This window comes from Camelus bactrianus, chromosome 1 (assembly GCF_048773025.1).
Source record: "Camelus bactrianus isolate YW-2024 breed Bactrian camel chromosome 1, ASM4877302v1, whole genome shotgun sequence".
Classification (NCBI taxonomy): domain Eukaryota; kingdom Metazoa; phylum Chordata; class Mammalia; order Artiodactyla; family Camelidae; genus Camelus; species Camelus bactrianus.
Genome location: NC_133539.1, coordinates 52,377,799 through 52,400,934, shown reverse-complemented (window position 1 = coordinate 52,400,934; position 23,136 = coordinate 52,377,799). Strand labels below are relative to the sequence as shown.

The 23,136-nt window shown below is 35.0% G+C and overlaps 1 protein-coding gene and 1 long non-coding RNA gene across 22 annotated transcripts in view; one reads left to right on the top strand and one right to left on the bottom strand.

Annotated features, from left to right (window-relative positions):
- The window catches only part of LOC105081582 (uncharacterized), a 337,276-nt gene extending 333,338 nt beyond the window's left edge, over positions 1–3,938 (bottom strand). For all 6 annotated transcript variants that reach the window (XR_012507071.1, XR_012507076.1, XR_012507073.1 and 3 more), the window contains exon 1: positions 3,746–3,938. This is a non-coding gene — a long non-coding RNA (uncharacterized LOC105081582). The remainder of the gene's footprint in view (positions 1–3,745) is intronic.
- Positions 3,939–4,370: 432 nt separating this feature from the next.
- ZBTB20 (zinc finger and BTB domain containing 20) overlaps positions 4,371–23,136 on the top strand; it is a 758,521-nt gene continuing 739,755 nt past the window's right edge. For 12 of the 16 annotated variants that reach the window (XM_045507287.2, XM_074363908.1, XM_074363967.1 and 9 more), the window contains exons 1-2: positions 4,389–4,509; positions 6,536–6,630. The gene's annotated coding sequence lies outside the window, so the exon portion shown is untranslated. The other 4 variants (XM_074363922.1, XM_074363859.1, XR_012507067.1 and 1 more) reach the window with 3 other exon arrangements.

Here is a 23,136-nt window from a genome sequence, read left to right as displayed (position 1 = left end):
ATCATCCATTGAGTAGTCTTTTTCCCCCTAAAATCTATGTGAGTGATGTGCAAGATTATCAAATTTCTATTTATGCATGAGTCTGCTTGTTTCTGGATTCTCTTTTGTTCCCTTGTTGGGATTGCCTATCCTGGGCTAACACCACAACATTTAATAGATTTCTTCTTCTTCCAATGCCACCCCTCCCCCGACTCTCCTTCACCTAACATCAACATTCTTTAGCCATTATATTTTCATTATGCAAGTGAGGTTTTGGTGAAAACTTATGGCTTTGATGTGAATTTCCCACTTAAATCAATGGCTTGGTATAAAAGAGATATCATGCATGGACATGAATATCTGGGTACAGGAAATTAGGAAAATACAAGCCCATGCTAATCCAGTGAAATATTACAAAGGGCTTTAGACTTCTTCCATATTTTGGATTTGGTAATTCAAGGCAAGTTTTATATGTTTCCAGGGCCAGAATAACTTGTATTGCATCTGGGTTACACATGGATTTATAAAACTCTCCCTTTAGCTGCTTTGGATGTAATTGTCTAACCTTAATTATTGCCATGTTGTTCTAACATATTTTGATGTTTAACTCAATTTCATTTCACTATGAAAGACTCATTTTTCTTTTAATATTCTGGTACTGGCTCTTATCTGCTCAGGTTAACGGCAAGTATATTATAGAAAAGTAGCACCTGCCTTTGAATAAATGGCAAAGAATATCAACTGATGTGTATTTCATACGTCTGTGCCTAAGGAAGGGTGTTATATTCTCTAACACACCCTTCAAAGACCTCAAGTCACTTCTTCCACTAAAATTTCCCTGATTTCCTACCCCCTCACCAAGATGTAAATTATATTTCTTTCCTGATCTTCCATAGCAATTTATTCTACCATTGACATCCTTCTCATTTTGGCTAGTAATATCTTTTTTAATGTATATATATAATTAGTGCCCTTATTAGAATCTAAAGTCCCTTGACAGCACAATCTGATCTGCTTAACTTTTGGATTCAGTATAGTGATATGTTCAGTGTATTACAAATATTCTCAAATTCTTAGGAGTTAGGAATTCTCTCTTCTGTATTCCCATGTTGTATATACCACGTATGTATTTAGCAAAGTAATTAATTCCTTTAGTTCTTTCCCAATACACAAGTGAACTCTGGAGAAAAATGTCATATCTTGTTTATCTTTAGTTTCTAAGTTTCTGGCAATTTTAAATGCTCATCTGTATGAGCATATCCTTTTAGTGTGATGAATACATACTTAATATACACTGAATGAATGAATGAGTAAATAGCATAGTGAAGAAGCACACAGACTTGAGTCTGAAAACAAGCTGACACTTGTGACATGTATAAAGCATTCAAAGGTTCCCCACTTGCAACAAGGGAAGAATTCATTTAACACTTGTTTGGCCGCTTTTGACATATTTTTGAAGCTTTATGGGTTGTAAACTATTTAGGACTTGTGAAGGCAACAAGTTAGGTACTGAAAGAAATTCCTTATGAAATCCTTCTCTACTGCAAGCATCACTTTTATTTTCATTTTCTATCAATCATGACTTCATCACCCTCACATGTTTTGGACCACCTCATTCTTATCGTATTCTTTTTCTCAATTCTGCTAATTGCTAAACCAGGAAAACATCTCTTTCACCCTTTGACATGATTATTGAATTCTAAAAGCATATTTTTGGATGTTTGTATATTTTCAGTGAGGGGGGTTGGTGGTCAAGGTCTGTACATATGTAATGTAGATATAAAGACTGAAACATTCCTCACAGACAGAAGCATTCTAACGTTAGATTCTAACATCAGGAGAACTGGTATAATCTTAAATCTGGCAGTTACATCCAAGGCCTCACTTGATCACTAATATTGAATTAGAGTATTTCATATTGCTTTCCTAAAGCCTTATCACTATAATTGTAACAACTCTGATGCCCATATATCGAGTAATAGCTTTAAGAACTTGCTGAAAAGGATGAGTTTTAAGTAGTACTTAGGGTGGCCATTGCACTTTGAAAAAGTTACAAAATTAAACTATTTAAACACTTTTGTTACATTTTACTGAATTTTCTCATGTGAAGCTGACTACTCTGTACAGAATACAGTCACTACATCACATTTTAGCTAAGATTTATACATAAATTCTAAAATGTTTTTGCTTCCAGACTCAATAGCAATTTGTACACTTTACTGGGCTTCAAATTTGACACCTGATGCAATAATTTTGTGGATTCTGAGACCCTCATATATATCCTTCAAAAGATAGATCTAATGGTATTTATGAGGTCAAGGCCTTGTACTTTTTTTTTCACTAGTTCCAACTTTTTTTGCTTAGGTTCTGCCAAAGACTGCTAATCAAAGCCAGGCATCCATGCACTTCCTTGTAAAATCCAGTTTTAGCAAGACACCTCCCACCCCTCATCTAATTACCCCAGATATATGATCAGGTTCCTCATCTTCTACCATTCCCAAGGTAATTTCTGATATCCCTGGTCTCTCTTCAGCAAGAATCCTGTTAGTACTGTTTAGCCAAAACTCCCCCTTACCCCTGTTTCTTCTTAGCAATTTTCAATCCACTGACCCGCACCTTGTTCCTTGGCTAAATTCCCACTTGCCCATTCTATATTTGGAGTTGAGCCAAATCCCTCTCCCCACTCCCATGCAAAATTCAGTTGCAATAGTCCTATTTTTACCTGTCTCAATGATCCTGAATAAAGTCTGCCTAACCATTTGTAACAAGTATCATGAAGATTTTTTTCTTTAAAGCATGCTGTATGTCCCAGAGAAGCCTAGGATAAAATTTAGAGGACTTGCGACTATTAAACGCTATACATCAAATACATGTCCTATAAAAATAGTGTTCCGAAATTGCATATAGAGTATACTCTTTGTATGCATGTTATCTTTAATAAAGTCCCTTATTTGGTGATAAACTATTGCTAAGTTCTCTAAATACTGCAACTTTTAATTTTGGCAGATATTTTGGGCGGTGGGTATAGTGAAAAGTTTTTTTTTTTTTTTCATCTTAGCCCTTTTTAGGAATCTTTTTTAGGAATTTTCCCTGAGCTTCCTGCCGGCCTTAAGCCTCATTTTTTCCCCCCATCGCCTGAGTACTGGACCGGCACTTGGTAAGAATTTGGCTCTGGGGAGTGCTATGTTGAATGACAAATGGATGAGAATGAAGGTTTTATTGAAGCATCTGAACCGCATTTAATTTTCCATGTTGCTTTATTTGTTCCTTCTAGCCCTCAGGATATTGAATTTTGTGGGCTCTGGTCGGGTCGTTGGTACTTCAGGCGTTTAGTAATAAAAAAACATAATCTGCTTTTCCCGTTAAGATAATATCCTCATTTATATTAAGGACGGCTTACTCTGAACTGTTTTACATAGTATTTTTCTAAACCTCCTGAACGAACACATTTTCCCGTTGAGCACTGGCATTGCTTCAGCGGCCTCTGGTGACCTCCTGTCTTGGCAACTGCACCCCACTCCGCCGTACTCAAGCCTGACCCAGCGTGGCCTTGAGCGCCGCCGCCTCGCCAGACCCTCTCTCCCGCTTTCCCTCCCACTGCCCTGGCTCCAGCTTCCATACAGCCGCCTCAGCCGTCTGCGACAGCGACACCCCCTCCTCGCCTCCCCCGGCTCCCCCCGCGAGCACGCCGCGCCAGACAGCGGGTAACCGCCGCCTCCGCTGGGGCATCCCGGCTCCACAGGCCTAGCGCGCCCCAGACACCTGCCTCTCACTGGCCGCCGCCGCTGCCCCTCAGCCGGCAGCCCCCTCGGCAATTGGCCCCAGGCCGTCCCTCGTCATCCTGGGCCTCGCCTCGAGTCCCGCCTCCGTCGCCGGGTCATTTAAGTTTATCACAAATAAATAAATAAAGGAGGAAATAGAAATGCGTAGAAAGTAAAAGCAGTCGGGAGGGGGCGGGGGCGTGGAGAAAACGAGGAGGAGGGGCGGGGGATAGACAACCAAACTTGATCGTGTCTGTGTTGACCAATCATGACTCACTCTACTCCGGTCTGACGGGCTCTCTCAACCAATAGCCTCCCACCTCTCGGATCACTGAACAACGAGATATGACTGACCTCTCCAGAGTGGGCGAAGGTGCGGCAGTCGGGGTGGGGAAATGGGAAGACTGTTGACCAATCGCCTGTTAACCATTCTGTGAGCGAAGTTTCCGTGTCCCAATGGGTGTCTGCGATAGCGGATTGGGCCTCTTCTAGCCCAATAGTAGGTGGCAGAGATGAGGGAAGAGGCAGATGGGGGCGGGGACAGGTAAGGGGAGGAGGAAGAGTGTGTTTTGTTTATGGGCGGCAACCTCACGAGGGGCGTCCCCTTCTTATTGGCTCACTGAAGCCAAGAGTGGCATGAAAGCAACCCAATAGCAGGAAAATACAGAGGGTTCGCGGCGTGAGGCGCCCAATGTGGGCCTTCTGCCGAAAAAGTAGGGGCGGGGGGAAGTTTAGGAGTTGAGGAAAGAAGATTAAAGAGCGCGAGGAGGTAACGCCAAAAACTCTAATTTGTTGTGGGGCGGGCGGGAAGGAGGGGTGTGTGCGTGCCGTGGGGGACGGGGCGTCTGCGAGGCACTTCGAGTGGGGGGCGGCGGGACTGGAAAGGAGGGGCGCGGGGTGCGGTTGGGGAAGCGAATTAGAATGGTGAGCCCGCGGGCCGTTGGCAGGCAGAGCGCGCGCCCCCTTCACCTGGCGCCCCGCCTCGCGCCCCCTCCCCCCGGGCGCCCCTCCTCACGCTGGCGGCGGCGGCTGCGGCAGCAGCATCGCCCGACCCGGCGCAGAGGAAGGGAGCGCGGGAGGGTCTCGGATCCCGGGTCCCGGGAGCGGGCGGGGCGTCCCGCAGCTGGAAACGTGTCTTCTGCCTTCTTCTCTCTACTCCCCGCACCTGGAGCTGCCGCTTCCAAGAAGAGGAGCTGAGGGGGACTAGCCGGGGCTCAGGAGCTGCTAGAGGCGCCCGCTTGTCGTCCGCCCCCTCCCTCCTCGCCCTCCCCTGCTTGCCATTGCTCTGGCGGTCTCGGGAGCGTCTTCAGAGAACTGGGGGGCGGGGGGGGGTCCTGGCCCCAGAGCCGCTGGACGCCCCTCCAGACGCCGGAGCTACCGGCCGCCGCCTGCTTCGCTGCTACGACTGTAGAGGAGGGGGCTTGGGAAGGGAAGACACGCCTTTCCTTCTTTCTCTCCTCCTTTGGGCCCCTTTGGAAACATTAAAAAATGTTTACGCTTTTTGATAGCTGAGAGAAAATGGTTGGAAGCTTTTTGAAAGTTTAAAAGAAATGCGCTCTCTTTTAATGCGTTACTGTCCGTGTGGCTTTCTGGTCTCCCACCACCCACCCTGCACCACCACCACCACCACCAACCCTTCCGAAGCTGTTACCCTTTTTAAGGATGCTGAAGAGGCAGGAGGCAGGAATTTTCTAAAAGTTATATTGATAAACACACTTGCACAAACATATGCTAGGCACATGCATAAACTATAAACATAGCGAAAAACACAATATGGCGTACAGCTACACTACCTAGCACGGTAATCCGCTGATCTCTTCACAGTGAACTCAGTTGAATGGGGTCAGGAGCAGGGTGACAGTTCGCCAGTAAAAATCTGAATGAAACAGGAAGTAATTTGGAAGCACCCTGTTGGTTAAGTACTGTCCTAAGAATCAGCGCTGGCCCAAGCTAAACTGAATTTGTTTATCTTCTAGACATGTGAAAATTGTCTTAATTATTTCTTAGAATTGAAAGTACCAAAATGTTAAATGTCTTCTCACTGTATGGTCATATGTTAATTTCAGCTAATAAAATTAACAGACACCACTGATTACCCCAGTGTTTTCAAGCAAACTCTCTTCTAAAGTTATATTGTTAACTTGGTGTTGAAAGTTTTAAAACATAAATTATAATGACCGTTTTCTAAATAAGATTTCTAGCTTTACGCATTAAATTTAAATAAGCAGTTATCAGCAAATTCATAAATGGTTTACTTTCCTACCTGTTGCTCCTAATCCCATGTACCCTTTGCCATCACTTGGGAATGGTTAAAATATGCTTTTCTACACAACCACACTCTTAGATATGGATTTGACTAGTTCAATTTTGGCTACTTTCTTTATTTCTGCTTTAGATCTAGGTATTTCTATATTTCTAGGAAAAGAATAATGACAAAAATTTACATTGGTTTTTTTATGCCCTTGTTTGCCCTTTGTCCTTCTTAATCAGAATATATCAAAGCTGATGCACATAATAGTGCGTGGTAATACTGCTGTGCTCTCTTGGGAGTAGTCTCCTCAAGTTTTTAGAATGGTCCTTGAAAAATTGCTGATGTTACTCATTGTTAACCACTCAAGGTTTAATTCTTAAGATTTTTGGGTATGTGATTTCCTTTGAGCTAAATTTTGGAGGGCTTTTAGGCTTGAGAATACATGGTGCTCAAATAAACAGGTGAGGAGAAGTGAGCTTTCTAGAAATATAATTAGCTGCTCAGTGAGTCCAGCAGTTGGGTATTTTTGGTTTTGTGATTTCAGATCTCACAGACCATTGGAATAAAGGCCTTTTGCACATGAAGATCAGGTGACAAGTTAACTGGCTACCAGCCTCCAAAGCAATACGCCCTTTCATGGTGAGGTCCTGATTTTAACAGACTAAGAAAAGAAATTTGTCTAAAAATTGTCAAATTTTAATCCATTATTTTGGAAGAAGTCTTTATGCTTACCTGTCTAGTTCATTTAAGATGCCAGTATTTTAAGGTTACTACCACACCAAGATATATTTTAATGTGTACTAAGGACTAGCTATGGAAAGACAGTATTGAGTTTAAATGGAATACTAGAGGAAGGAACAACTTACATGTGAGGGTTATAATTTTGGTGTGTTGGAGGTGGGGGGTAAGGGGATGGTTGTTCAGAACTACTAGTTGATTTGATGCCAGTTTTGCAGTTTCCTAAGTAGTTAGGTGAGAAAGTTTTTGAAATCCACAAATACCCTACTACTCTTGCTATCAAATTAGTATGAAAATGACTTCTTGGTATAGGAATAAAATCTAAGGAAAAAACATTTTAAGTGAATTATTTTTATCTAAGTAGTCAGTCTTCAGAAGACTTTCTAACCAAATTGAAATTCCTGAAAAAAAGGCTACACTGAATAATTAGGTCATTATAGAAGAGCAGTAAAAGATAAAACTAAATTCCTGTAAAGGATCTAAAATTTATAAACAAATTACAAGTTATTATGAATATTTTAGAGTAAGTAGTAAGGAGAGTCTTCAAAACATTTGGAATACAGAAGTAGAGCTTGATGGGCTCTGATTTATTCTCTGAAATCTTTTTTTCCCCTGAAGTGGATATTTAAATTCATTAAATTGTTCTAGACACTTGGGTTGTAAAAGTGAACAAGAGAGAAAATTACCTGCCCAGGTAGAGTTTACATTCTAATGTCACATACACCTCATGTACTTCATATTGTTAGGAGAAGATATTTTTTGGATGAAATTTTAAAATGTAGCTGTTTTCTCATTTTGGGAAATATGATTTGAAAAAGCTTACAGAAATTTGAAGGGCAGGGAGGTATTTACCAATTGTCAATGATGAGAAAGGAAGAGCTTACTTTATTTCTTATTTGTACCCTTTGTTACTGCCATGAAACATTCCCTATACATTTCAGTAGGTCTTATCAACAGATAGGGGTTTCTTTTTTTTTTTTTTTTTGTTCATAATTTTAAGCATGCCTTTGAAATAACTAAAGTGTTACTTCATATTAAAAAGAAATCTATGTCTTGGGATTTACTACAAATTCCTATAGAGCTTTTTCTTATTAGCAAATTGTGGTAAAACATAAGCTAGACTATCTTAATTTTATTTTTTCAATTAGAATTTGTTTTAGGAATATATCTGGAAAATGAAGTGCCTAAATTTTTGTCAGTTGTGGCTTTATCAAGAGAAGATGGAAATTTTTAATTAATTTATAGGTGACATTAAAGAGAGAAAAAGAGAAAGGCCTACAAAAAAATGCTTTGTTATTTAAACCTTTCTTTCAAATTACAAAAGCATTTGATTGGCACGTCTCTGATTTAATAGACCATTTGTAATGCAAGAGGAACATTACAGAAGAGTTTAGCATTACTTTAATCATTTAGTCTGTAGGTGTAAAAATCCTTGGTTTCTGATAGAAAGAGACTTGGTGCCTGGTTGAGGGAGTTATGATTTAATGCTGAGTTTTTTGCTTCAAGTAGGGGGTGTCTCACCTTTCCAAAGCCTAGTTTATAGTTCTCAAATAAGTTCAGATTTTCCTTATTTTTCTCTATCACAGTTTTATTTTGTTAGTCAAATACAAGTTCAGTTCTGATAACTTTTTTTTTACATACAATCCTCCTACCTCCAGTCCTCCCCATCCCCTGTTGTGAAGGGCTTGAATTTCTATACCTACATTAGATCTCTATTTATGCTAATTTGTAGCATAATCACCTCTTCCAGAAAGGGTACATATTAATGCCCTTTAGAGAACATTGTGGTTGCCTGTGGCTATTTCAACACAGACCTGGCAGCGTCTGAAAGCTATAAATAGGAAAATTTAGGACGAAAAGCAGAGACTGTAACTAATGGAATAAATTGTTTTAGCTGAAATCTGTTTTAAAAAAGCAAAGTGGAAGAATTGTTATTAGAATGTTAAAAAATTAAGAACTCCTAATTTTAGTAAGGGTGGTTGATCAATGTGTGTCTATGTGCGTGTAAGTATATATTTATGTATGATCAGATTTTGAATAAAGACATGTTCCAGTGCTGGATAAATAATTTCAGTCCTGCCTTGTGTTCCTTGATATGGAAGGCATTCAGAGTGCCCAGATGATTTTGTGTAACATGCTTTGTTAGTTACTAAAACTTTTCTCCGAGAAGCATAGAAACACAAGCTAATTAAGTCTTTGTAAATTGTGTAATAATTTTGTATTGACAGTTATTTTGGAAGTTTTTTTTTTTTAAAGCATGATTACTAAGCAGCACGTAAAATGAATGAAATCTAAAGTGAGGAGTTGTTAGAACCCTGGACCCACATAATAAGACAGTTGAGAGCTTCAAAAACAGATATTCATAAGTAAAAGATAAAATCTTGGCATCTGTCAAATTTCTAAAGTAATAAAATAATGACCAATCTAATAATATCCACATTTTTAAGGTAAGTGTAAGTATGTGTACAGTGCATTTTAAGTCAAAATTTGGGGTGTTATTGGCTAGACACAGTCGTTTCTTTGCCAGAGATACTAGGCTGTGTGAAGGCTAACCATCTGTCAAGTGATAGAGACAAAGAAAGGTTTAATATACTAGCCTAAAATTTCCACAAACTTGTTTTGAATTGTATTGTCATTTTGTTTTGGCCTTCAGATTCTGTGTTGAATATGCACTGGGTCAGTCACCCCACTTTGTTTTATGAACAAACTATTCAAGGTCTAGATAAGGTTATTGTCACAGCTGATGTGATCTAGAGGCAAGATAAAATATGTTTTGATTTTGCTTTCATGTAATGATCAAAAACTCACAAGTGGGCCACCCATTAGCAGTTATACTAGTGACTTCAAGCATGCTTATTTTCACCCACCCATTCTGAATTTTGGGTATCTTAATTTTTTGGGTTTATATATTCAAGTCTCGTATTTCAAACCCATTCCTGAGCTATTTGGGGGGAGTGGGGGGAAGTAGCAATAGGAATCCAGATTGCCTGTTTTAGGTACAATATGGTGTGATGTGAAATTGAAACAGCAGATTGGTGAGAAACTTTACTTTCAAACAAATATAAACTAGTTTGTTCAGTGAAGTCATACACAAAACAGTAGTCTCTATTGACAGGGCAACATTCTTTTTGTCTGGTAACTTCCACATCATTAAGTCATTGAGGTTCTTTGGGCCAGCAGTCTGTTTCTAAGGCATCATATAAGAAAAAGAAGCCCTAATATTGCTGATTGTAATGATATACTTAGATATGGCAGGCCGAGGAATTATTTGTAGCAGTGCTAATTATATCAATAAAAATAGCAATATTAATACTGTGAGTGTCAAAATCCATTCTTGACAGTATGAGGTAAACAGAACTATAGTCAAACAAAGCAGCCAGCCTGTCTCTACTGTCAGCTCATGAATATGCACCTCAGGAAAAATATACACAGTTTAGAGAATTAGGAATACTGATTTAATCTCTTTTCAATTACTTTTGACCTTTTTTTTTTAGATTTAAACAATTATTTTAAATTTAAACAATATTAAAAAGACTCGAATTTTTAGTTTTGAAATTACTGGCAACCATTTTCTTACTGACTGTCATTAATAAGTTTGTAGAGACTTACTTATTTATATATGGTTAAGTGCTTTATAAATTATCAGAAATTCATTTTCTTTGCACCCCTGTTTGGGATATATAACCATCACAAAAGAAAGCTGGGGGACCACTAACAATTTACAAAACAAACCCAACCCCAACAATACCATACATGTACACAGCAATAAATCTCCGGCTTCTTTTTGGATTTAAAAAATAAGCATTTTCCATGTTTTTTTTTTTTTTTTTCAAGAAAAAGCATAAATTTTCTTTGTGATTTTTATTATTTCTAGCCAGTTTGTATGTTATTTTCAACTTATTTTCCTAGGAATATAAAATCCAGTAAGTAGAAGTCATTAAATGCAGTGTTTTTTAGCTTGAAGAGACAGCATCTAACTTATTAACCAATCCCTCATATTAGATTTAACTCTCATTTTAGTGCGCATTGTCAAAAATTTCAGATGTAGAGTTTGGAGAGATTGTTACAGGCCTAGTGCTATCACTGATGAGTTGTATGACCTTGGGCATGTCACATAATCTGTTTGGATCTCTACCTTAGCTTCTTCATCTTCAGGGTCCCTTCCATCTCTAATAATATGGGTATGTTACTTTTGATGCTTGAATCTTTATTTTAGCTTCAGGTAGTGTGACTGGATGTGATGTGTAGGGGAGTATCAGGAAAGAGTATATGTAAGATACTTGATTTTGCTTTTTACTTTTAGTCTTTGATAAAAGTTTTATTTTAATGATCCTTGCATTCAAACATAGCATAGCAGTACAAGTATAGATCCACAATATTAAGTGCTGATAATCTTTTATAGTTGGTAATTATAATAAGTTTATTAGTTTATGCAACTTTTTCACCAGTTCCCCTTCACTTATATAGATATATCAGTAATAGCATTTATGAACGTGATTCTGTGCATAAAGTTGCTTAACTGGAGAAAGCAGTTAATAACAGAATGAGTTAACTCAGAGTTGTTTTCTAATTCTATAAGATAGCTAGATAGATTTCTTTGAAGAAAAAAGGCAAACTTGGTTTTTGTGCTTCTTTGAGCAAAAAATAAATATACTTTTGAGTAATCAGGAGCCATCTCCATATAGATCTTATAAAGTTGGTTAATTTTAATTATTGCGTTTGATTTTTGATTCTACATTACACCCATCTGAGGATAGATTTACACAGGAGGAATGATACAGGAGACAAAGTTGACTCTATTTTGTTGAAGAATAGTGAGGAGAATCTGTGCTAGAAAACACTTTGCAAATACAGTATTGTCATATGTAGAAACAAACTATATACAATTTGTGTGTACCTACTTGTAGGTATTTATTTAATGATAACCTCAAAGCTTTCATTTAAAGTTTCACTCTCAGTTTCTTTTTAATTGACCCACATTCCTTTTGCTAGTATGAATGGTAGTGAGAGGCTCGAAACCATCAAACCCTTTACCTGTTCCCAAATAGAAACAGCTATCTGGAGACACCTGTATAATCCTTTGTTCCTCCCCCTTCCCTACACCTATCCATAGCTCCAGATGTTCCTGATACTGCTTATAGCATTTTATGAATGTATATTCATAGACAGAATATACAACAAACTCTCCAATACATTAGGTAACGCTAAGCTATTCTGGCCTACCAAACATAGCTAATCAGGAAAAATGGCAAGAAAAATTTTAGATCAACCATAGGACAAAAATGATGGTATGAGTACTTCAATGCATGCAAATAAGGGAAAAAGTATTATAACATATTTAGAAAGGAAGCTGATTTTAGACTATAAGTTCACTGAAACCTAGCACATGTACTGAGGAATTTATGTACACTTTTCTGTAAAGACATTGGTGCTAAAAAGACTAGCAAAATTATTGGTTGAAAGCATGGTGAAAAGAAAATAAAATACATTCTGTTCTTGTACCCAACAGTAATAAGAATAACAAGATTTATTGAGAGTACTCTGTACCAGACGTTGGTTATATCTGCATTTTTTCAGTTAATTCCATAATCCTATGAGATAAGCACTTTTATTATGTCATTTTTAAAGACAAGTTAAGACTCAGAAAAGTTACGTAAGTTGTTCAAAGTCACACAGCTAGTATATATAACAGCTGGGAATTCAAACTCAAGTTCAACTCCAGAGAACCTATGCTCTTAATCACCACTTCATTGTACCTCTGTTCTGGGACCATTTTCGCTCAGTGCTTGTCCTGATTAGTAACGGTAATCTTATTTCAAGAAAGGCAAGAAAGGATTTGGAGGTGGTTCCAGGGAAGGGCACAGAGTGAAAGAGCTCTAAGTGGGAGAAACAGTTGCTATGGTAAAGTTTTCTTTTTGAAATTTAACTCTTTGGTCTAAAATTACAACTGTGGAGAGGGAATCTGTCTAAGAGGCTTTAACAGTGGATAGACTGGGTAACTGCTGCCTGATTTTGTTGGATGGACAACAGTGGATCTGGGTAGCAGATGTCAAAGCTGACAGAGGAAATCATGAGTAGGAGTAGGTCAAAGGAAGCACAAGTTATTGGGAGAACTGGGAAGGTAGAGGTCAGAAAGGAGACCTAAATCTAACAGGTTGAGTAACTAAGAACCGGGATCATAGGAAAAATGGGTGTGGCAGAACAGAAACAGAGTATATTCAAAACTTTGGAAAATCCTGCTCACTTTGGAAGGCCCACACATTTTTTGTTTGTTGTTTGCACCCTTACATTGTATGTTTCAGAAATCAATAGCTGGCTTAAATAGGGGTCACCTAGAGCCCGAGATACAAAGACTGCTATGGTTTTGGCACAAAAAAACACGATTGTTAATACTAATTTAGGATTAGGCCGTATGTTTAGATGCATTACAAAGAATTGCTATTTAGTACAAAAACCTATGTGGTAAACCTGATAACAGCTTTCATTTATCAAGTACCTACTGTGTGCCGCTCCATTCTGAAATTGTTCCTGGTGGGCACTTATAGTACTGTATAAGTTACTCTCTGCTGTCCAGTTTTCAAATATGAGAAAACACCTGTTAGCTTTTCTGAGAATTTGATGAGTAAAACAAATTATATCTTTATTTTATTTCATTTCATGTTGTAATTTAGCTTTTGATCTCCTCCTCCCCATGCTCATGGGACCAGGCTCCACCAGGCTTAAGGTGGAATAGAGTCTAAACTTCTCGTGTTACTGTAACTTTTCCTTCAGTTGTCACCAAAGTGAAAGAAAGATTCAATTTTATTTGATAGGATAAATGCCTTTCTATCAGAGTAATAGATTCAAATAAGCAGCCCAGGTAAAGTCAGTATACATGAGTTTAGGTTATATTAACGGTAGCCAGCATGAGCTGATGAAAAGGGAATTATATAAACTTTTAAAGTGAGTTTTTGTTATTTTAAATAATTTTAATGACATCAAACCAAGTACAAACAGATATGTATGCCATGTATGCATACTCATACCCTTTTTCTACTAGGTACTAGAGACCTCAAAAGTTTTTAAGACATAATATTGAGCTATTAGAGAGAGAGTTGGATCATCTGAATGGAGTCAAAGAATAATGGAAGAGCTATACCTCACTTATGTGTCTTCAGTTTCCCTTATGACAATATTTCTGATGTTTCCTTCAGACTGTTTCTAGTACATTAGGAAATATATATAGTACAATAATCATTTCGTATGTTTCAAATGGATACATCACTAATACAATATACTCCAAAGTTAGGAAGATGATCATCATTCAGTTTATGCATGACACCTTTCCTCTTCAGGTTTATTGTTGTCACTAATCTTTTATTCTTGTTCTTTTGACATCTTGTGATACCTAGTCCTTTTAACAGCTATGTTGTTTATATCTCACTTTCCTTTTACATATTTGACCCTTAGATAAAATACCTTTGAAAATTCATTCTCTCAATAATCTTTCTTGTTCTGGCAAAGGGTTGAGAACAAGGAAATATGTTGAAGGGGTGATTTGAGCTTAAAAGCAGTATGGAGAAAAATGAACAGGATTCCAGGCCTTTCTGATTCAGGTATTGTACATTATTGTCTCAACAGTTGTTATAAAGTGAATTGCCAGAGTGTATAAAAGCCAAAAATAAATGGCTGCTATTTTTCTGTAATTTTTTGTTATGCCTACCTTTGTTCCTATCTATTATTTGTGTAATGATGAGTTTTATTATGCAAAAATGGGTGCATCTATTCTCTGACATTCATCATTCAAGAAAGGTAGCATTTAAAATTACGCCATACCCAACTGCAGATCCTTAAGGGCAGGTACCATATTTTATTAATCTTTAAAGCCTTAGTGCTTAGTATAGTACCTGGCAAATTGGAGGATTTGGTGTTGTTTAGATTAATTTGTAGCTGTCCTAGGAAGATTACTTTGATCCTTCTGTACTGGCTATCCATTCCTTATTTTCAGTTGATCGGTTCAAATTTAGCATTATTACAATTCTTATTACCTATTACAGGGTTTCTCTGTACTTTTCTAAGACCCAAACACTTCTGCACATGTTCATAATCTTTTATCCTTTTAGATACTTAATGAAAATCTGTCATGGCAGACGTTCCAATAAAAATTTATACTGACTATGATTCAGAAAAGAAATATATCAGATATCACCCATCAATGGTAAAGCAAATCTACTACAGTCAATTCAGGATATTGTGTTGAATAGAGTATACAGAATTATATTACCTAGTGATTCAAGGATGAAATCCAAATTTCATATCCTATATGATTCCTATCTGGATAGTAGAACAAACAGCCCAGAGTATTTTTTTTTTTTTTGCACTTAATAGATTGTAGTAAGATTTTGAGCATTTCATATGAGCTTCCTAATTCTTGACAAAAAAAAATAGTTCATAAAATTTCACACAATTAAACAACAGAGCTTTAGTTTATTTTACCTTATTATCTAAATTGTTTAGAAGTCTAGTCTAGTGAAACACTTTAATGTTATGTGATGTTATAGCCTTATCTCTTCTAGAAAGCAAAAAGTATTTAGGCTTGAACAGTATAGAGGGTAGTGTCATGAAAACCACTGTGTAGATGCATGTGTGATTCCTATATAATAGATGATATGCTTTTTCATATTTATAAGGCTTGCTAGTTAGACAATGGGAAACTTATATGATTGGCCAAAGCTATAATTTGTCTTTCTACTGACGGAAACTATAGCAAATTGATTTGAAGTTGTTTCCAAAACAAAAGGTATTTATGTCCTAGAATAATTAACACTGGGATTGCATTAAAGCTTACTTTAAGAAATTAATAACTGCAGTATATTTTGGGATCTGTATTTAAGAGCATGAAGAGAACATACTGTCATTTTTATATATTCAAGAATGTGCTTTCTGAGAAAAGTATTGATCCTTGGAAATAATTATAATGAAGTCTCAGACAACCCCAGACCCACATACGTATTCTCCCTCAACATTTTTAAAATTAAGGATTCTGAAAACAGAGTGACCTATGTATGGCCATCTTCCTCTTCACTTCCAACTCCTGATTGTCTTTCTCAATCTTTCTGAATTTGCTGTTGAGATCTGTGAACAATTGCTGTGACATCTTTGGCAGAAAAATACTGCTTTGAAACTTTTCTGCCTTCAATTGGGCAAGTAGTTAGAGTATAGTACTGGAATTTAAGAATAAAGATCAGAAAATGATAGACATTATAAAGGACAGCTTGGGCTTCAGAAGTCTGAACCACTATGGGAGAAGATTAGTATTTGCCCATTTTATATATCCAAGTCTCCCCAACTAGCTAGAAAGTCAAAGTAATTGAATGTTCTGGCTGGATTTTCTCTGTCCCTGAGGCTGAAAAGAAATAGAGAGATAGGACAACAGAGATCTACCTCTTCATGCCTTTGCAGAGAATTGACAGACTTGTCTACATTGCTTTTCTCCAAGCAGTGTAGGCTCCACAGAATGTTGTACTCCAACAACCAGACCTGAGATCCAGTGAGTTATCGATGAAAAATAATCCATTTAAGGGAACCCAGTAGTGAGGGAGGGAGGAAGATTAGGTAGGAAAATTAGAGTACATTTTCCAAACAACTATACTATTGGCAAAAATATTTTTTTTAATTTATTGAATAAACTAAATTTTGAAAAAAATTAAGAGCACTTAAGGAAGGTCAAATACAGAACAAAAAAGAATTTCAGATACTAAGGCAAACATATCTCAATTGAATGACTCAGTGGAAAAATCAGAGGGGAACATGGTCACTGCTGAAATATGAATCAGTGAACTGAAAGACCAAGTGCAAGAAATACATCAAAGTTCATAAAACAAAAATAAAATATGATACAAATCTTGAATGAAAAGGATGAATCTTAGAGAATAGATTAGAAATCAAAACGTGAATAATAGGAATTACAGAGGGAGAAATAAGAACAGATGGAGGAGAAGAATAATTCAATAATAGAGGATAGCTTTGAGATAAAGAAAGATCAGAGTCTGGATTGAAAAGGTTTATTGATTCATGCTCTTGATTGAAAGAAAAGATACACTTAGACATGTCTTGATAAAAGTTATGAACTCTCAAAATAAATTGAAATATAAGCTCCCTAGTAGAAATAACAAGTTTCTCTTATAAAAGGGAAAAATACCAAAGTATCATAGGACTTCATATTTGCAAGTTATGGAATCTAGAAGACAGTGGAATGACATCTACATACTCCAAAGGGAAATGACAACAGTTCAAAAACTTCAGTGCCCAGAAAGTTGTCATTTTCTAGTCATGGTGAAATAATACATTTAAGGGAAACCAAGAATGCGGAATGTATAATTATTACAACCTATCTGAGAAAGTGCCTAAGAATAGATGATAAGCAAACAGATGAACTAGGACAAAGATTTCAAGATGAAAAGGAAAGGAAATAGTGGTGAATTATGAACATTTATATATAATTGTGTATGTGTTGTATGTAATTTCATTTAAGAGCTAAAGGTAGATGGCTAGGAATTGTGTAATAAAATTTCACAATTCCAGGCTTTTGAAATAAAAGAGTAATATTTATGTAAATAAAATTTTAATATATTAAATTATCTCATCAAAACTTAGTTGGCAGAGGGGATAGACAGGAGGAATGTAAAAGAGAAGGGAAATGAGTGATGGGAGATAAGAGGAAAGAAGGAAGAGAAGAGGGAGAAAAGTGAATGTATCCTAAAGATTTCATTTATTTAGGAGAAATGTGAGGGATAGAACCTCTTAGTGGGGGAAAAATTGTCTTACGTATGTAGAAATACACATCTGTTCTTTAGCGTAGGGAAAGTTAGGGCTTATGCAATAGAACATCATGTAGAACTTGCATAGTAGCAAGGAGAAGATAGAATGCAGAGCCTCTTGATCAAATGAAAAATGGAAAAGGAAAACAAGGAAACAATTATGGAAAATAATTGTAAGTTATTAGAAGATATAAAATTAAGCACATCAATTATTACGTTTAATGTGGTGGACTAAATTATCTCATTAAAAACAGATGTCAGATTGAATTTAAAAACATAAGCCACTCAAATTATAAGAGGAACACCTATGTCAAAATGGTAAAGAAAGGTTGTTTGTAAAATGATGGACATAAACTACATCAGGCAAATGCAAATGAAAGGAAAATAGAAAAGCATGAGTGACAGCATTGATATCAAAAGGGGGCTCTGTATTGATAAAAGGCACAGTTTATGAAGAAAACCACATAAATCTGTATAAAGCAATTTTATTTATAGTAGGTAAGTATGTAAAATAAAAACTATCAGAAAGACCTAGGCAGCTCTGTTTAATACATACAATGACTAAGAGAAATGGGATAATGTAATTCAAAAACTTAATATATTTGTAGAATTTGTTACTTAAAGATTTTTTAAACTTCTCTGTGCTTGGCCGCAAAGGAAACTTTATACATTTTAGAAAGCAGAGATTTACAAGCACAATCTCTAATTATAAGCTAGTGTAACTAGAATTTTAAAAATTTTTCTAAAAGGTGACAAAAAATTATTAACTACTTAGAAATTAAAGAAAACATTCCTAGATAACTCTTGGATAAAGAGGAAGTCACTTGGAAAACATTGGAAATATTGAAAAGAGTATTTTATGCAGAAATCTGTTGAAAACAGCTAAAGGGGTTGTCAGAGGAAAGTTGATAGTCTTAATGCCTTCATTATTAAGAAAGATGGAAAATAAAAGGATAGTCTAGTAATTTTAAGAAATTAGGATCAACAATGATATAGAATACAAGAAAAGGAATTTTATTTTCAAATGTGAAATTAATGAAATGGAAAACAAAATAAAAATCAGTATGAAAGCTGGATCTTTGGAAAGACCAATACAATACATAAACTTGTGAAGATTAAAAAGCAAAAAAGAAAATGAGCCCAGTAATTCCATTCTGAAGTGCAAGAGAATTGAAAGCATATGTTCACAAAACTTGTGCACAAATATTCATAGCAGTGTTATTCACTATAGCCAAGAAGTGAAAGAAACTCAAATCGTCTTTAACTATGAATGGATAAATAAAAGTGTGGTGTATCTATACAATGGAATATTATCCATCGATACATGCTACAACTTGGATGAAACTTAAAAACATGCTAAGTGAAAGAAGTTAGACACAAAAGACCACATATTGTACAGTTCCATTCATATGAAATGTCCAAAATGGGCAAATCCATAGAGATGGAAAGTAGATTAGTGGCTGTCAGTGGCTGGGAGAAGAGAAGATGGGGAGTGATTGTTTAGTGGGTATAGTAGTTCCCTTTGCACTGATGAAATGTTCTGGAACTAGATAGTAGGTGATGTTTATACAACCTTATGAATGTACTAAAAGCAACCTAATTGATTGCATTTACCTTCAATAGGATTGCTTTAAAATGGTTAAAATGGTAAAGTTTATTTTAGATGAATTTTTCTCAATAGTTTATGAAAAAATAAGCAAAAAAAGATACTAATTAGAAATGGAAAAGTAGACAAAACTGAAAGATGGAATTCTAAATACAAATGTCTGGCAATAAATTTGAAACCTATGAGATTCTAGGTATTCTAGATATTGAAATCTTTCCTAATTTCATTTAATATCTAACTCTGAAAAAGATTGTACAGAAATAAATTTTAATTCAATCTCACTTATGAAATAAATGCAAAATTTGTCTATAAAATACATTTTAGCAAATAGTATCAGCAATGAATCAAAATAATAATGTGCTAGGACCTGGAATTTTTTTTTTTGTCCTTTATAATAGAAATTCAAGCATGATTCAAAAACAGGAAATATATCTGTATACTTTATTACATCACCAAATTAAAGGAGAAAAATTACACATTCATCTTTAATAGGATTCCTTAAATATAATAAAGTATTTCATTTGCAGTCAACAGAAAATATATAATCTGAAATGGTTAAATCCTAAAAATACTTCAATTAATATCAGGTATTAGAAAAGGAACTATTTATCACAATTATCTAACATTAGCAAATAGGTAAATGATATAAATGACACTAACATTTGTAGAGAAGAACTTAAAAGTGTCTTTTTGGCTGGTATCTGACCTAAAATATTTTAGAACTCTAATTTAAAAATCTAGAAAAATTAGTAAGATAAATAAAAAAGGTAGCTGAATAGAAGATAATTAGATGAAAATCATTAGCTTTTCTCTGGAATGCATAGACATCTAGGAAACTTTTTTCCCCAATAGAAAAAAAATGTTTAAATTCCTGAAGAAACACAAATTATAAAATGCTTATTAATTATCAAGAATATTATAGGACCTATATTTTAAAAAGGGGTAATGTTTAAAGACATAAAATAAGATCTGATTAAAGGATGCGAAATTACATTCTTGTATGGGGAAACAAGAGCAAAATGTTAATTTTTCCAAGGTTAATGTATTTATTTAATATAATTCCAATTAGATTCTCAGTGAGTTTTTTTTTTTTGAGCTAATGTTATTTTTAAATTACATAGAAGATTGAGAGTTAATAAAAGGGAAGAAAATATGAAAAAGATCAGTGAGGAAGGATTTGCATTATACATACTAGAACATATTACAAAACCAGCTAATCAAAACAATATGGTAATAGCACAGGAAAAGATAGATCCATTAATAGAGAATCCTAAAACAGATGACAATGTAGTTTGAAAATAATAAATCATTTAATTAATGAAATTGGCTTAACAGTTTATTTTGTGGGAAAAAATGGATTCTCATTCTGCACATTATACAAAAATCGTTTAAGATGAAAGGCTTAAATGAAAATACGAAACAAAAAACTTGCCAAAAAAATCTGAGACCATTTGTAAAATCTTTTACCAAGAGTGAAAACTCAGAAAGTTTAAAATAAGAGTTGACATAGTTGATTGCATAAAAATCAAAACTTTTATATCAAGAATACAATAGACATCATTAACAATATAGATTTGGAAAAGTATTTGTAACTTTTACTTTCATTAATGTGATAGGTTATTATCCAAAACCTCTTAGATATTAAGAAAAAAGTTCTGAAACAACCCAACATAAAAGGAAAAGACAATTCATAGAAAAGCAGATTCTATTGGTTAACATAGAAGATGTTCAAATTCACCAGTAATTAGCCAAATTCAAGTTTAAGTAACAGTGAGGTAATGTTTCTTATTAGCATTTAAAAATTCTGTTAGTGTGATGGGTTAACATTTATTGCCAGTGGTGATGTGGAGAAAAGGAGCTCTTACTTGTTATTGGTTGAAATGTGATTTGCTTTTAACTTTTTTGAAATGCAGTCTGGTAACACCTGTTACATCCTTTGATTGAACTATCTTATTCTTGCGTATATGTCCTGTAGAGACACAAGTATTGATATTTACGGACATATGTATTTTTTGGTTTCAAAGTTTTTACAGTTTTTTCGTAGTGGTAAAACTGGGGGAAAAGTAATTACATTAATAAGATAATGTTAATAAATAATGGAAATTCACATTATGGATTATAATGCAGTAATTAAAAGATGTGAATTAGATGTGAATTAAAAGATGTGATTGCGTGTGAATTCAGGTGATCTGGAAGAATTTCCATAGATGTTGATGAGTGAGAAGAGCAAGTTATAGAAAGTATGTATTGTTATTAAATTTTTATAAAATAATGACCAAAATGCCTGAATATGTAGTTTATATGTAATCTATCTATCTATCTATCTATCTATATCTACTTTATAGTAGAGTTATCAAAGGGAGAAGAATATGGAAGAGTGGATACTAAGTTGTGAAAATGAATTACTTTAAATAGGAGAAAACAGAGGGAGAGAAGCAAAGAGCCAAGCAATAAAAGGAAAATTGCACTAAAAACATGTTCAAAATTCCACTTATGCTTTTTAATAATATTAAGAAACTGGATATATATACATGAAGAAACTAAATTAAAATGTTTAAAAATATTGTGGCTACTTTTTGTGATGTTTCTGAATATTGGCACCAAGGAATTTTTTTTTTCCTTTACATTGTTGGGTTTTTTTTTTTTTTTTATTTTTATCACATGCTATCAGAATTTTGTACGCATTCTAAAAAGTTTCTAGATAATTATCTAGCATTTCAGGCCAAATAAACTTAATGATTTATAGTTTGAGATCAAATCAAATTCCATAGTTCATTCCCATGTCAGCGCTGGCATGCCTTTGATAAAGCTTCCATGGCATGTTTCAATTTGTTTCAGTGTTTATTTTCTTTGATTAGTACCTTCTGTGTCAGTTGTTAAATATTTCTAATATTACCCCTGTCATTTTACAAATTAATTATAACAATAATTATGCATGAATCAAACACTTGCACATAGAAGTTGCTTAATAAATACTTGCTGATTGATTGGTGTAACAGATTTTAGATACAGTAATGATTTTAACAAGGTACCAAAATGTAGAAATGGTATATAAGTTTTCAACTTTACATGAGATTGTCAAATTATTTTTCCAAAACTAGTATTACCCATTTACACTCTCATTAACAATATGTAATATATCTCTGTTGATCCATATTCCCTTTAACATGTGGTATTGTCAGATTCATTAAATTTTGCTAGCTGAATGGATTAAAAAATTTGATATCTCATTGTAGCCTTAGTTTGCTTTTTCTTATTTATCAATGAAACTGAACATGTATATGTGTTTCCTCTTCTGTAAAATAGTTAGTTGTTCATGTCCTTTGCCCATTTTCTTCTTTTAATTTTTCATGAGTGTCTTCTATTAATTTGCATGAGTTATTTGTATATTCTAGATACTAAATCTGTTTCTTCTCGTGCTTTGTAGCTTGTCGTTTCATTTTCTGTAGGGTATTCTAATGAAAAGAAAATTCTTAATTTTTATGTGATCATACTTATTTTTTTCTTTTTATGGTTAGTGCTTTTTCTGTCTTCTTTTACTAAATCCTACTCTAGAACTGATTTCTGTATCTTATGTAGAGATTAAAGTTTAAGTTGCTTTCTAAAGGGATACACAATTTTCTAACTCTTTTTAATGTATTTTCTTGTCTTTCCTCAGTGATTTGCCCTGATACCTCTTGTATAGCAAGAGTCCATATAAATGAGGCTCTGTGCCAATAATACATTTTCTTAATTACTAGAGTTTTATAATATGTCCTTATGTGTGGTAGGGAGAGTCCCCCAGAATTCATCTTTTTAATTCTACCTTTTCCTTAAATGTCAGTATCCCCCACCCAGCTTAATTTTAATTTATGCTTCATTCTTTATTTTTATATGCAACCTACTTATCAATACATATATATTTTTAAAATATCTTCAAGTTTATCCAAAACATGTTTTATAATAACTGCTTATTTTGGCTTGCAGTTTATTGATGATGCCAGCCTATGAAACTTAAAAGCA